The sequence below is a fragment of the Triturus cristatus genome, chromosome 2_1 (genome assembly GCF_964204655.1).
Source record: "Triturus cristatus chromosome 2_1, aTriCri1.1, whole genome shotgun sequence".
Lineage (NCBI taxonomy): Eukaryota > Metazoa > Chordata > Amphibia > Caudata > Salamandridae > Triturus > Triturus cristatus.
Window position 1 is genome coordinate 1174088291 of NC_140581.1, and position 13510 is coordinate 1174101800.

Consider the following 13510-nt stretch of genomic DNA (forward strand, 5'->3'; position numbering starts at 1 on the left):
CACAAGGAATCAAAAGTCACATCCGAGAGGAATAGTGCAGAGACCTCCATCTGAGCCAACTCAGGAGTAGGGTTCCCCTGAACCTGCAAAAAATCAAACAACTTCTCAAATCCTACAGAAGGACCTGTGAGGCATAGGCCGCAGAAGTGCCAGCATGCACCCCAAAATAAGAAGCCTTCGATGACAAAAGAGAACTGACTTTGACACCTTGTTTCCTCGGGTTCCCAGAGTCTGCCAGGCGATACTGCTTCCCCGGAAAGCGAGGAATACCCTGCATATCAACCTCATGCCATTCCTTAGACAGCATATCCTTCAGGACAGCATGGAAGGGAAGGTCATCCACCACAGAGGAACAATACAGGGAGTAAAACCCCTCATCCAAAAATTAGTTAGGACCAAAACTAAGTACCTCCCAATACGGACCAGCATGTCCGAAAGAAGCGTGCCGGACGTACTTCCCTTAGGGGAATTGTCCATGTCCTCCACATCATCCGCAGGCACCAGCAGTCCAGACTGGACATGCAAATCAGCCCTAGAGACCTGCAAAACATCAATCTCCTGCAGGTCTTGGACATAATGCCGCTAGGATACCGCTAATGCAGGAACCGGAGAGGATGCCCCAGCACTCAGGGCCAGAGGAAAAAGAAGTAAACCACACAGGAAAACTCCAAACATACAAAAAAAGAAGTGCCCAGCAACTCCCATGACAAGCTGCCCCCAATCAACCAAGTTTTGAGACGAGAGACTTGGAAAAAACAGCAAAAGGGCAACCCTGCAGTCTCCACCCACAGCCATACACACACAACATGGCCGCGGGGGCCGGACGCTGCTTGAAACTCCCAGCGCCGGAATGACCCAGGGCCAGGACATCAGGAAAGCTTCCCATCCCAGCCCAGCACAGGGAGCGCCCTGACCCATGAGCAGGAGCGCGGCCGACCGGAGCACCGTAACGGCCGTGCAGAAACAAAAAACGAAAGTTCAAAGCAAACAGCAGAATGAAAGACCTTCAACAAAGTAGGTGTTGTTTTTAAAAACTCCTGGCACTGCAACACATCCTGCAGAAAACCGGATACACGGAGCACCAGCGTTCCGACCGCGTGGGAGCAAGAAGAAAAAAGGCATGGCTGTGGGTGGGAGGGGTTTATATGACCTGTGACTTTTGGTTTCTGGCGTTTTGATTGGCTGGTTGGACACAGGACTGCCTCACTTTGTAAGGACTGGGACAAGAAGGACACATTGGTGCGGGGATTCTGCTCATGCACAGGACTGTGCACAGGAAACCATGACCTCAGTTAATTGTGGTGTACCAAAAAACTCACCTCAGTACCCAGAACCCCTATCCGACTAGCATCAGTGTCTCATTCGTTCTCCGTACTATAGCGAAGCTACCAATGATTAGACAACCCAGAACAAGCGACTTAGGGTACTCTCAGGAATAGTGGGAATCAAGAACACTCTCTTGTTTTTATTCTCATACCAGTCCACCACGTGAGTAATCAGAGACACGGAAAAGTTTAAAATGTTTATTTTTACTACGTGCTCTAAGATGCAGTATTTTGGCTAACATAAGCAGGAAAATGATTAGAAATAAAACAATCAGCATTGTTACAATTCCATAAAACACAAAGGGAGAAATCATGTTACAATGATAGTGGAAACAGGTCTTATAGCGCCTTGTGAACCACCCTCCCTTGGCTACGAGCTAGGTTTTATAATAATAGAAGGTCTCTAGGTTTGAACGGGGAACCCCATACCTCCAAGATCAGCTGAGGTGAATCACATCACAGGATCAGCAAAGCTCTCTGCAGCTGGAAAGGTTTTCTCTGAGTGCTCGAATCATGCATGCAATGCAATATTAAAGGCATTCGAGTTTCTGTTAGTTGCAGCTGTGTGCATGTTGTGTCTAGAGCGTGGGCCGATCAACCTGAATCAACAGCATACATTGTTTTTATGAACTTGAAGACTTCTGCACACAGTGTACAGACTAAGGTCGCGATTTAAGTCTAGGAATGTGAAAAACAGACTGTTCTCATGTGAAGAAAAGCAAGCAGTTTAACTTACAATAACAGTTACACGTAGTGTTGTGTGCAAAAGCGGCAAAGTGTCAAAATGGTGTTTAAACTTCTAATACGCTTACGCCAACATAGGCTTCTGCTTGCACACATCGCTGTTTTCACTACACCCTCCCCTGATCTGACCAAGAAGAAAAGGAAAGCAATTTAGGAACGCAGAGTTCAAGTTTGAGTGAGACAGAACCAAGTTCAGATTTTGACAAACCGGATAATTTGGAAGTGATAAGTTCGAAGATGTGACGTTAAAAAAAAAAAATACAAAAATTAAATAAAACACAAAGGGGCGGCATACTGCCCAGCATTGAGAGAGAGAAAAAATAGTTTACATTTGTTTTTAAGAACTGTTACATTTTGAAGATGGACAAGTGCCAAATTAATCCATTAACATATAGGCACAGTATGTTGCAACAGCATCCAAGAGGAAGTCATTGGATGTGTGAGTGCTTTACTGATGATAACAATTTAATAAAGGAAAGGAACATGCATGTTCTACGATTGATGGTGCTAGAGGCTCCGGCTGAGGATAACTTGTGTGTTCTTTGAGGTAACTTTGTGCCAGGAAGTCATGTGCCGCTGCACATATATTCCAATTCCCAAGAACTCCATGTGCAGCCGCGCAGGCCATACTCACGATACCAGAACACTCCAACTCATGAGCCACTAAGGGACTCATCAGTCAATCATAATCCGGGGCAGGATACCCTGGGAGTCCGGGCCCCGAGAGCTCCTGCAGGTCTCCCTCCCCATGCCTGAGGCCTAGCCGGGGTCTCCGAGCACCGGGGAAGCAGAGCCCGCGAGCCCTCCAAAGGGCAGGCGGGAGCCCTCCCACAAAAGCTCGGGTGGTCTGATAGACTCTTAAGGGCGAAAGGACATCCAAGACCTTAACAATTAGGCCAGAGTGACTCTTTACCACTAGGCCTGAAAACTAATGTAGAGAAGTATGTTGGTGGACACCAACAGTGCTATTCTTTATAGATTGGAATGGAAAGCCTGAGAGAGGGAACGATAGAGAGTCGTTTTTTCTTTCACTGGGGTAAGATGTTCTTGAAAAGAAATATATTCAAACGAGATGAAAAGAAAAAAAAATCCCAACCTTACTGATGGAAATACCATAGCCTACACTTTAGCATGAGCACCCAGTGACATTGAAAGACCAGGGATTGAACACCTAATTTTCAGAGTGAGAGTTTAAGACCTTAACCATTAGGCTGGAATGACTCTTTGTCAGTTGGCCTGAAAACTAATATATGACATGCGGATCAGAAACTCATGGCTATGTAGAGAAGTATGTTAGTGTCCACCAACAGTACTATTCTTTATAGTGTGGAATGGAAGGACTAAGAGAGAGAACGATAGAGAGTCGTTTTTTTTTCACTGGGGTAAGAAGTTCTTCAAAAGAGATATATTCAAACAAGATGAAAAGAAAAAGTATTTCCAAACCTTACTGAAGGACATTCTATTGTCTACACTTAAGACTGAGCATCCAGTGACATTGAAAGACCAGGGCTTGAACACCTAATCTTCAAAGTAAGCGTCTAAGACCTTATCATTTAGGCCAGAGTGTCTCTTTACCATTTGTCCCGAAAACTAATATATGACATGCGGATCTGAAACTCATGGCTATGTAGAGAAATATGTTAGTGTCCACCAACAGTACTATTCTTTATAGTGTGGAATGGAAGGACCGAGAGAGGGAACGATAGAGAGTCTTTTTTTTCACTGTGGTAAGAAGTTCTTCAAAAGAGATATATTCAAACAAGATGAAAAGAAAAAAAAATTACCAACCTTACTGATGGAAATACCATAGCCTACACTTTAGCGTGAGCACCCAGTGACAATGAAAGAACAGGAATTGAACACCTAATCTTCAGAGTAAGAGTGTAAGACCTTAACCATTAGGCCAGAATGACTCTTTGTCAGTTGGTCTGAAAACTAATATATGACATGCAGATCAGAAACCCATGGCTAGGTAGAGAAGTATGTTAGTGTCCACCAACAGTACTATTCTTTATAATGTGGAATGGAAGGACTGAGAGAGGGAACGATAAAGAGTCGGTTTTTTTCACTGGGGTAAGAAGTTCTTCAAAAGAGATATATTCAAACAAGATGAAAAGACAAAACAGTTCCAAACCTTATTGAAGGAAATACCATTGCCTACACTTTAGCCTGAGCACTCAGTGACATTGAAAGACAAGGGATTGAACACCTAATCTTCAGAGTAAGAGTCTAAGACCTTAACCATTAGGCCAGAGAGACTCACTTCCAGTTGGCCTGAAAACTAATATATGACATGCGGATCAGAAACCCATGGCTAGGTAGAGAAGTATGTTAGTGTCCAGCAACAGTACTATTCTTCACAGTGTGGAATGGAAGGACTGAGAGAGGGAACGATAGAGAGTCATTTTTTTTTCACTGGAGTAAGAAGTTCTTCAAAAGAAATATATTCAAACAAGATGAAAAGAAAAAGTATTTCCAAACCTTACTGAAGGAAGTAACATTGCCTACTCTTTAGACAGAGCACAGTGACATTGAAAGACCAGGGATTGAACACCTAATCTTCAGAGTAAACGTCTAAGACCTTAACAATTAGGCTAGAGTTCCTCTTTAGCAGTAGGCCTGAAAACTAATATATGACATGCGGATCAGAAACCCATGGCTAGGTAGAGAAGTATATTTGTGTCCACCAACAGTACTATTCTTTATAGTGTGGAATGGAAGGACTAAGAGAGAGAACGATAGAGAGTCGTTTTTTTTCACTGTGGTAAGAAGTTCTTCAAAAGAGATATATTCAAACAAGATGAAAAGAAAAAAAAATTCCCACGCTTACTGATGGAAATACCATAGCCTACAATTTAGCATGAGCACCCAGTGAGATGGAAAGACCAGGCATTGAACACCTAATTTTCAGAGTAAGAGTCTAAGACCTTAACCATTAGGCCAGAGTGACTCTTCGTTTGTTGGTCTGAAAACTAATATATGACATGCGGATCAGAAACCCAAGGCTAGGTAGAGAAGTATGTTAGTGTCCACCAACAGTACTATTCTTTATAATGTGGAATGGAAGGACTGAGAGAGGGAACGATAGAGAGTCGGTTTTTTCACTGGGGTAAGAAGTTCTTCAAAAGAGATATATTCCAATAAGATGAAAAGAAAAAATAGCTTCCAACCTTACTGAACGAAATACCTTTACCTACATTTTAGAGTGAGCACCCAGTGACATTGAAAGACCAGGGATTGAACACCTAATCTTCAGTGTAAGAGTCTAAGACCTTTACCATTAGGCCAGAGTGTCTCTTTATCAGTCGGCCTGAAAACTAATATATGACATGCGGATCAGAAACCCATGGCTAGGTAGAGAAGTATATTAGTGTCCACCAACAGTACTATTCTTTATAGTGTGGAATGGAAGGACTAAGAGAGGGAACGATAGAGATTCGTTTTTTTTCACTGGGGTAAGAAGTGCTTCAAACGAGATATATTCAAACAAGATGAAAAGAAAAAATACTTCCCAACCTTATTGAAGGAAATACCATTGCCTACACTTTGGATAGAGCTCAGACCATTATGTGTTCAATCCCTGGTCTTTCAATGTCACTCTGAGCTCTATCCAAAGTGTAGGCAATGGTATTTCCTTCAATAAGGTTGGGAAGTATTTTTTCTTTTCATCTTGTTTGAATATATCTCGTTTGAAGCACTTCTTACCCCAGTGAAAAAAAACGAATCTCTATCGTTCCCTCTCTTAGTCCTTCCATTCCACACTATAAAGAATAGTACTGTTGGTGGACACTAATATACTTCTCTACCTAGCCATGGGTTTCTGATCCGCATGTCATATATTAGTTTTCAGGTATACTTGTAAAAAGGCACTCTGGCCTAATGGTTAAGGTCTTAGAGTGACATTGAAAGACCAGGGATTGAACACATAATGGTCTAAGACCTTAACCATTAGGCCAGAGTGCCTTTTTACAAGTATACCTGAAAACTAATATATGACATGCGGATCAGAAAACCCATGGCTAGGTAGAGAAGTACGTTAGTGCACATCAGCAGTACTATTCTTTATACTGTGGAATGGAAGGACTGAGAGAAAAAACGATAGAGAGCCGTTTTTTTTCACTGGGGTAAGAAGTTCTTCAAAAGAGATATATTCAAACAAGATGAAAAGAAAAAATAGTTCCAAACCTTATTGAAGGAAATACCATTGCCTACACTTTAGACAGAGCACACAGTTATGTTGAAAGACCAGGGATTGAACATGTAATCTTCCAAACAAGGGTCTAAGACCTTAACCATTAGGCCAGAGTGCCTCTTTGCTAATACACCTGAAAACTAATATATGACATGCGGATCAGAAACTCATGGCTAGGTAGAGAAGTATGTTAGTGTCCACCAACAGTGCTATTCTTTATAGATTGGAATGGAAAGCCTGAGAGAGGGAACGATAGAGAGTCGTTTTTTCTTTCACTGGGGTAAGAAGTTCTTCAAAAGAGATATATTCAAACAAGATGAAAAGAAAAAATATTTCCCAACCTCACTGAAAGAATTACCATTGCCTACACTTTAGACAGAGGACCCAGTGACATAGACTCTAACTTTGAAGATTAGGTGTTCAAGCCCTGGTCTTTCTAAGACCTTAACCAATAGGCCAGAGTACCTCTTTACCACTAGGCCTGAAAACTAATATATGACATGCGGATCAGAAATTCATGGCTATGTAGAGAAGTATGTTAGTGTCCACCAACAGTACTATTCTTTATAGTGTAGAATGGAAGGACCGAGAGAAGGAACGATAGAGAGTCTTTTTTTTCACTGTGGTAAGAAGTTCTTCAAAAGAGATATATTCAAACAAGATGAAAAGAAAAAAAAGTTACCAACCTTACTGATGGAAATACCATAGCCTACACTTTAGCGTGAGCACCCAGTGACAATGAAAGAACAGGGATTGAACACCTAATCTTCAGAGTAAGAGTCTAAGACCTTAACCATTAGGCCAGAATGCCTCTTTACCATTAGGCCTGAAAACTAATATATGACATGCGGATCAGAAACTCATGGCTATGTAGAGAAGTATGTTAGTGTCCACCAACAGTACTATTCTTTATAGTGTGGAATGGAAGGACTAAGAGAGAGAACGATAGAGAGTCGTTTTTTTTCACTGTGGTAAGAAGTTCTTCAAAAGAGATATATTCAAACAAGATGAAAAGAAAACATTTTCCGAACCTTACTGATGGAAATACCATAGCATACACTTTAGCATGAACACCCAGTGACATTGAAAGACCAGTGATTGAACACCTAATCACCAGAGTAAGAACCCAAGACCTTAACCATTAGGCCAGAGTGACTCTTTGTTAGTTGGCCTGAAAACTAATATATGACATGCGGATCAGAAACCCATGGCTAGGTAGAGAAGTATGTTCGTGTTCAGCAACAGTACTATTCTTTATAGTGTGGAATGGAAGGACTGAGAGACGGAACCATATAGAGTCATTTTTTTCACTGGGGTAAGATGTTCTTCAAAAGAGATATATTCAAACAAGATAAAAAGAACAAATATTTCCCAACCTCACTGAAGGAAATACCATTGCCTACACTTTAGACAAAGGACCCAGTGACATTGATGATTAGGTGTTCAATCCCTGGTCTTTCAATGTCACTGGATGCTCAGTCTAAAGTGTAGACAATGGTATGTCCTTCAGTAAGGTTTGGAAACACTTTTTCTTTCCATCTTGTTTGAATATATCTCTTTTGAAGAACTTCTTACCCCAGTGAAAAAAAACGACTCTCTATCGTTCCCTCTCTTAGTCCTTCCATTCCACACTATAAAGAATAGTACTGTTGGTGGACACTAACATACTTCTCTACATAGCCATGAGTTTCTGATCCGCATGTCATATATTAGTTTTCAGGCCTAATGGTAAAGAGGCACTCTGGCCTATTGGTTAAGGTCTTAGACTCTTACTTTGATGATTAGGTGTTCAATCCCTGGTCTTTCAAAGTAAGAGTCTAAGACCTTAACCAATAGGCCAGAGTGCCTCTTTACCATTAGGCCTGAAAACTAATATATGACATGCGGATCAGAAACTCATGGCTATGTAGAGAAGTATGTTAGTGTCCACCAACAGTACTATTCTTTATAGTGTGGAATGGAAGGACTAAGAGAGGGAACGATAGAGAGTCGTTTTTTTTCACTGGGGTAAGAAGTTCTTCAAAAGAGATATATTCAAACAAGATGGAAAGAAAAAGTGTTTCCAAACCTTACTGAAGGACATACCATTGTCTACACTTTAGACTGAGCATCCAGTGACATTGAAAGACCAGAGATTGAACACCTAATATTCAAAGTAAGCGTCTAAGACCTTATCATTTAGGCCAGAGTGTCTCTTTACCATTTGTCCCGAAAACTAATATATGACATGCGGATCAGAAACCCATGGCTAGGTAGAGAAGTATGTTAGTGTCCACCAACAGTACTATTCTTTATAATGTGGAATGGAAGGACTGAGAGAGGGAACGATAGAGACTCGTTTTTTTTCACTGGGGTAAGAAGTTCTTCAAAAGAGATATATTCAAACAAGATGAAAAGAAAAAATAGTTCCCAACCTTATTGAAGGAAATACCATTGCCTACACTTTAGCCTGAGCACTCAGTGACATTGAAAGACAAGGGATTGAACACCTAATCTTCAGAGTAAGAGTCTAAGACCTTAACCATTAGGCCAGAGAGACTCACTTCCAGTTGGCCTGAAAACTAATATATGACATGCGGATCAGAAACCCATGGCTAGGTAGAGAAGTATGTTAGTGTCCAGCAACAGTACTATTCTTCACAGTGTGGAATGGAAGGACTGAGAGAGGGAACGATAGAGAGTCATTTTTTTGTCACTGGAGTAAGAAGTTCTTCAAAAGAAATATATTCAAACAAGATGAAAAGAAAAAGTATTTCCAAACCTTACTGAATGAAGTAACATTGCCTACTCTTTAGACAGAGCACAGTGACATTAAAGATTAGGTGTTCACTCCCTGGTCTTTCAGAGTAAGCGTCTAAGACCTTAACAATTAGGCTAGAGTTCCTCTTTATCAGTAGGCCTGAAAACTAATATATGACATGCGGATCAGAAACCCATGGCTAGGTAGAGAAGTATGTTAGTGTCCACCAACAGTACTATTCTTTATAATGTGGAATGGAAGGACTGAGAGAGGGAACGATAGAGAGTCGTTTTTTTTCACTGTGGTAAGAAGTTCTTCAAAAAAGATATATTCAAACAAGATGAAAAGAAAAAAAAAATCCCAACCTTACTGATGGAAATGCCATAGCCTACACTTTAGCATGAGCACCCAGTGACATTGAAAGACCAAGGATTGAACACCTAATTTTCAGAGTGAGAGTTTAAGACCTTAACCATTAGGCCAGAATGACTCTTTGTCAGTTGGTCTGAAAACTAATATATGACATGCAGATCAGAAACCCATGGCTAGGTAGAGAAGTATGTTAGTGTCCACCAACATTACTATTCTTTATAGTGTAGAATGGAAGGACCGAGAGAGGGAACGATAGAGAGTCGTTTTTTTCACTATGGTAAGAAGTTCTTCAAAAGAAATATATTCAAACGAGATGAAAAGAAAAAATATTTCCCAACCTCACTGAAAGAATTACCATTGCCTACACTTTAGACAGAGGACCCAGTGACATAGAAAGACCAGGGCTTGAACACCTAATCTTCAAAGTTAGAGTCTAAGACCTTAACCAATAGGCCAGAGTACCTCTTTACCACTAGGCCTGAAAACTAATATATGACATGCGGATCAGAAATTCATGGCTATGTAGAGAAGTATGTTAGTGTCCACCAACAGTACTATTCTTTATAGTGTAGAATGGAAGGACCGAGAGAGGGAACGATAGAGAGTCTTTTTTTTCACTGTGGTAAGAAGTTCTTCAAAAGAGATATATTCAAACAAGATGAAAAGAAAAAAAAGTTACCAACCTTACTGATGGAAATACCATAGCCTACACTTTAGCGTGAGCACCCAGTGACAATGAAAGAACAGGGATTGAACACCTAATCTTCAGAGTAAGAGTCTAAGACCTTAACCATTAGGCCAGAATGCCTCTTTACCATTAGGCCTGAAAACTAATATATGACATGCGGATCAGAAACTCATGGCTATGTAGAGAAGTATGTTAGTGTCCACCAACAGTACTATTCTTTATAGTGTGGAATGGAAGGACTAAGAGAGAGAACGATAGAGAGTCGTTTTTTTTCACTGTGGTAAGAAGTTCTTCAAAAGAGATATATTCAAACAAGATGAAAAGAAAACATTTTCCGAACCTTACTGATGGAAATACCATAGCATACACTTTAGCATGAACACCCAGTGACATTGAAAGACCAGTGATTGAACACCTAATCACCAGAGTAAGAACCCAAGACCTTAACCATTAGGCCAGAGTGACTCTTTGTTAGGTGGCCTGAAAACTAATATATGACATGCGGATCAGAAACCCATGGCTAGGTAGAGAAGTATATTTGTGTCCACCAACAGTACTATTCTTTATAGTGTGGAATGGAAGGACTGAGAGAGGGAACGATAGAGAGTCGTTTTTTTTCACTGTGGTAAGAAGTTCTTCAAAAGAGATATATTCAAACAAGATGAAAAGAAAAACAAATTCCCACTCTTACTGATGGAAATACCATAGCCTACAATTTAGCGAGAGCACCCAGTGACATGGAAAGACCAGGCATTGAACACCTAATTTTCAGAGTAAGAGTCTATCTTAACCATTAGGCCAGAGTGACTCTTTGCCTGTTGGTCTGAAAACTAATATATGACATGCGGATCAGAAACCCATGGCTAGGTAGAGAAGTATGTTAGTGTTCAGCAACAGTACTATTCTTTATAGTGTGGAATGGAAAGACTGAGAGAGGGAACGATAGAGAGTCGGTTTTTTCACTGGGGTAAGAAGTTCTTCAAAAGAGATATATTCCAATAAGATGAAAAGAAAAAATAGCGCCCAACCTTACTGAACGAAATACCTTTGCCTACATTTTAGAGCAAGCACCCAGTGACATTGAAAGACCAGGGATTGAACACCTAATCTTCAGTGTAAGAGTCTAAGACCTTTACCATTAGGCCAGAGTGTCTCTTTATCAGTTGGCCTGAAAACTAATATATGACATGCGAATCAGAAACCCATGGCTAGGTAGAGAAGTATATTAGTGTCCACCAACAGTACTATTCTTTATAGTGTGGAATGGAAGGACTAAGAGAGGGAACGATAGAGATTCGTTTTTTTTCACTGGGGTAAGAAGTGCTTCAAACGAGATATATTCAAACAAGATGAAAAGAAAAAATACTTCTCAACCTTATTGAACGAAATACTATTGCCTACACTTTGGACAGAGCTCAGAGTGACATTGAAAGACCAGGGATTGAACACATAATGGTCTAAGACCTTAACCATTAGGCCAGAGTGCCTTTTTACAAGTACACCTGAAAACTAATATATGACATGCGGATCAGAAAACCCATGGCTAGGTAGAGAAGTATGTTAGTGCACATCAGCAGTACTATTCTTTATACTGTGGAATGGAAGGACTGAGAGAAAAAACGATAGAGAGCCGTTTTTTTCACTGGGGTAAGAAGTTCTTCAAAAGAGATATATTGAAACAAGATGAAAAGAACAAATAGTTCCAAACCTTATTGAAGGAAATACCATTGCCTACACTTTAGACAGAGCCCACAGTGATGTTGAAAGGCCAGGAATTGAACACGTAATCTTCCAAACAAGGGTCTAAGACCTTAACCATTAGGCCAGAGTGCCTCTTTGCTAGTACACCTGAAAACTAATATATGACATGCGGATCAGAAACTCATGGCTAGGTAGAGAAGTATGTTAATGTCCATCAACAGTGCTATTCTTTATAGATTGGAATGGAAAGCCTGAGAGAGGGAACAATAGAGAGTCGTTTTTTCTTTCACTGGGGTAAGAAGTTCTTCAAAAGAGATATATTCAAACAAGATGAAAAGAAAAAATATTTCCCAACCTTACTGAAGAAAATACCATTGCCTACACTTTAGGATAAGCACCAAGTGACATCGAAAGGCTAGGAATTGAACACCTAATCCTCAGAGTAAGAGTATAAGACCTTAACCCTTAGGCCAGAGTTCCTCTTTACAAGTGGTCCTGAAAACTAATATATGACATGCGGATCAGAAACCCATGGCTAGGCAGAGAAGTATGTTAGTGTCCAACAACAGTACTATCCTTTATAGTGTGGAATGGAAGGACTGAGAGAGGGAACGATAGAGAGTCGTCTTTTTTTCACTGGGGTCAGAAGTTCTTCAAAAGAGATATATTCAAACAAGATAAAACTTTTCCCAACCTTACTGATGGAAATACCATAGCTTACACTTTAGCATGAACACCCAGTGACATTGAAAGACCAGAGATTAAACACCCAATCTTCAGAGTAAGAGTCTAAGAGCTTATCAATTTGGCCAGCGTGTCTCTTTACAAATTATCCTGAAAACTAATATATAACATGCGGATCAGAAACCCATGGCTAGGTAGAGAAGTATATTTGTGTCCACCAACAGTACTATTATTTATAGTGTGGAATGGAAGGACTGAGAGAGGGAACGATAAAGAGTCGTGTTTCTTTCACCGTGGTAAGAAGTTCTTCAAAAGAGATATATTCAAACAAGATGAAAAGAAAAAATTGTTCCCAACCTTATTGAAGGAAACACCATTGCCTACACTTTAGCCTGAGCACCCAGGAACATTGAAAGACAAGGGATTGAACACCTAATCTTCAGAGTAAGAGTCTAAGACCTTAACCATTAGGCTAGAGTGACTCACTTCCAGTTGGCCTGAAAACTAATATATGACCTGCGGATCAGAAACTCATGGCTATGTAGAGAAGTATGTTAGTGTCCACCAACAGTACTATTCTTTATAGTTTGGAATGGAAGGACTAAGAGAGGGAACGATAGAGAGTCGGTTTTTTTCACTGGGGTAAGAAGTTCTTCAAAAGAGATATATTCAAACAAGATGAAAAGAAAAAATATTTCCAAACCTTACTGATGGACATACCATTGTCTACACTTTAGACTGAGCATCCAGTGACATTGAAAGACCAGAGATTGAACACCTAATATTCAAAGTAAGCGTCTAAGACCTTATCATTTAGGCCAGAGTGTCTCTTTACCATTTGTCCTGAAAACTAATATATGACATGCGGATCAGAAACCCATGGCTAGGTAGAGAAGTATGTTAGTGTCCACCAACAGTACTATTCTTTATAGTGTGGAATGGAAGGACTGAGAGAGGGAACGATAGGGAGTCGTTTTGATTCACTGTGGTAAGAAGTTCTTCAAAAGAGATATATTCAAACAAGATGAAAAGAAAAAAAAAATCCCAACCTTACTGATGGAAAT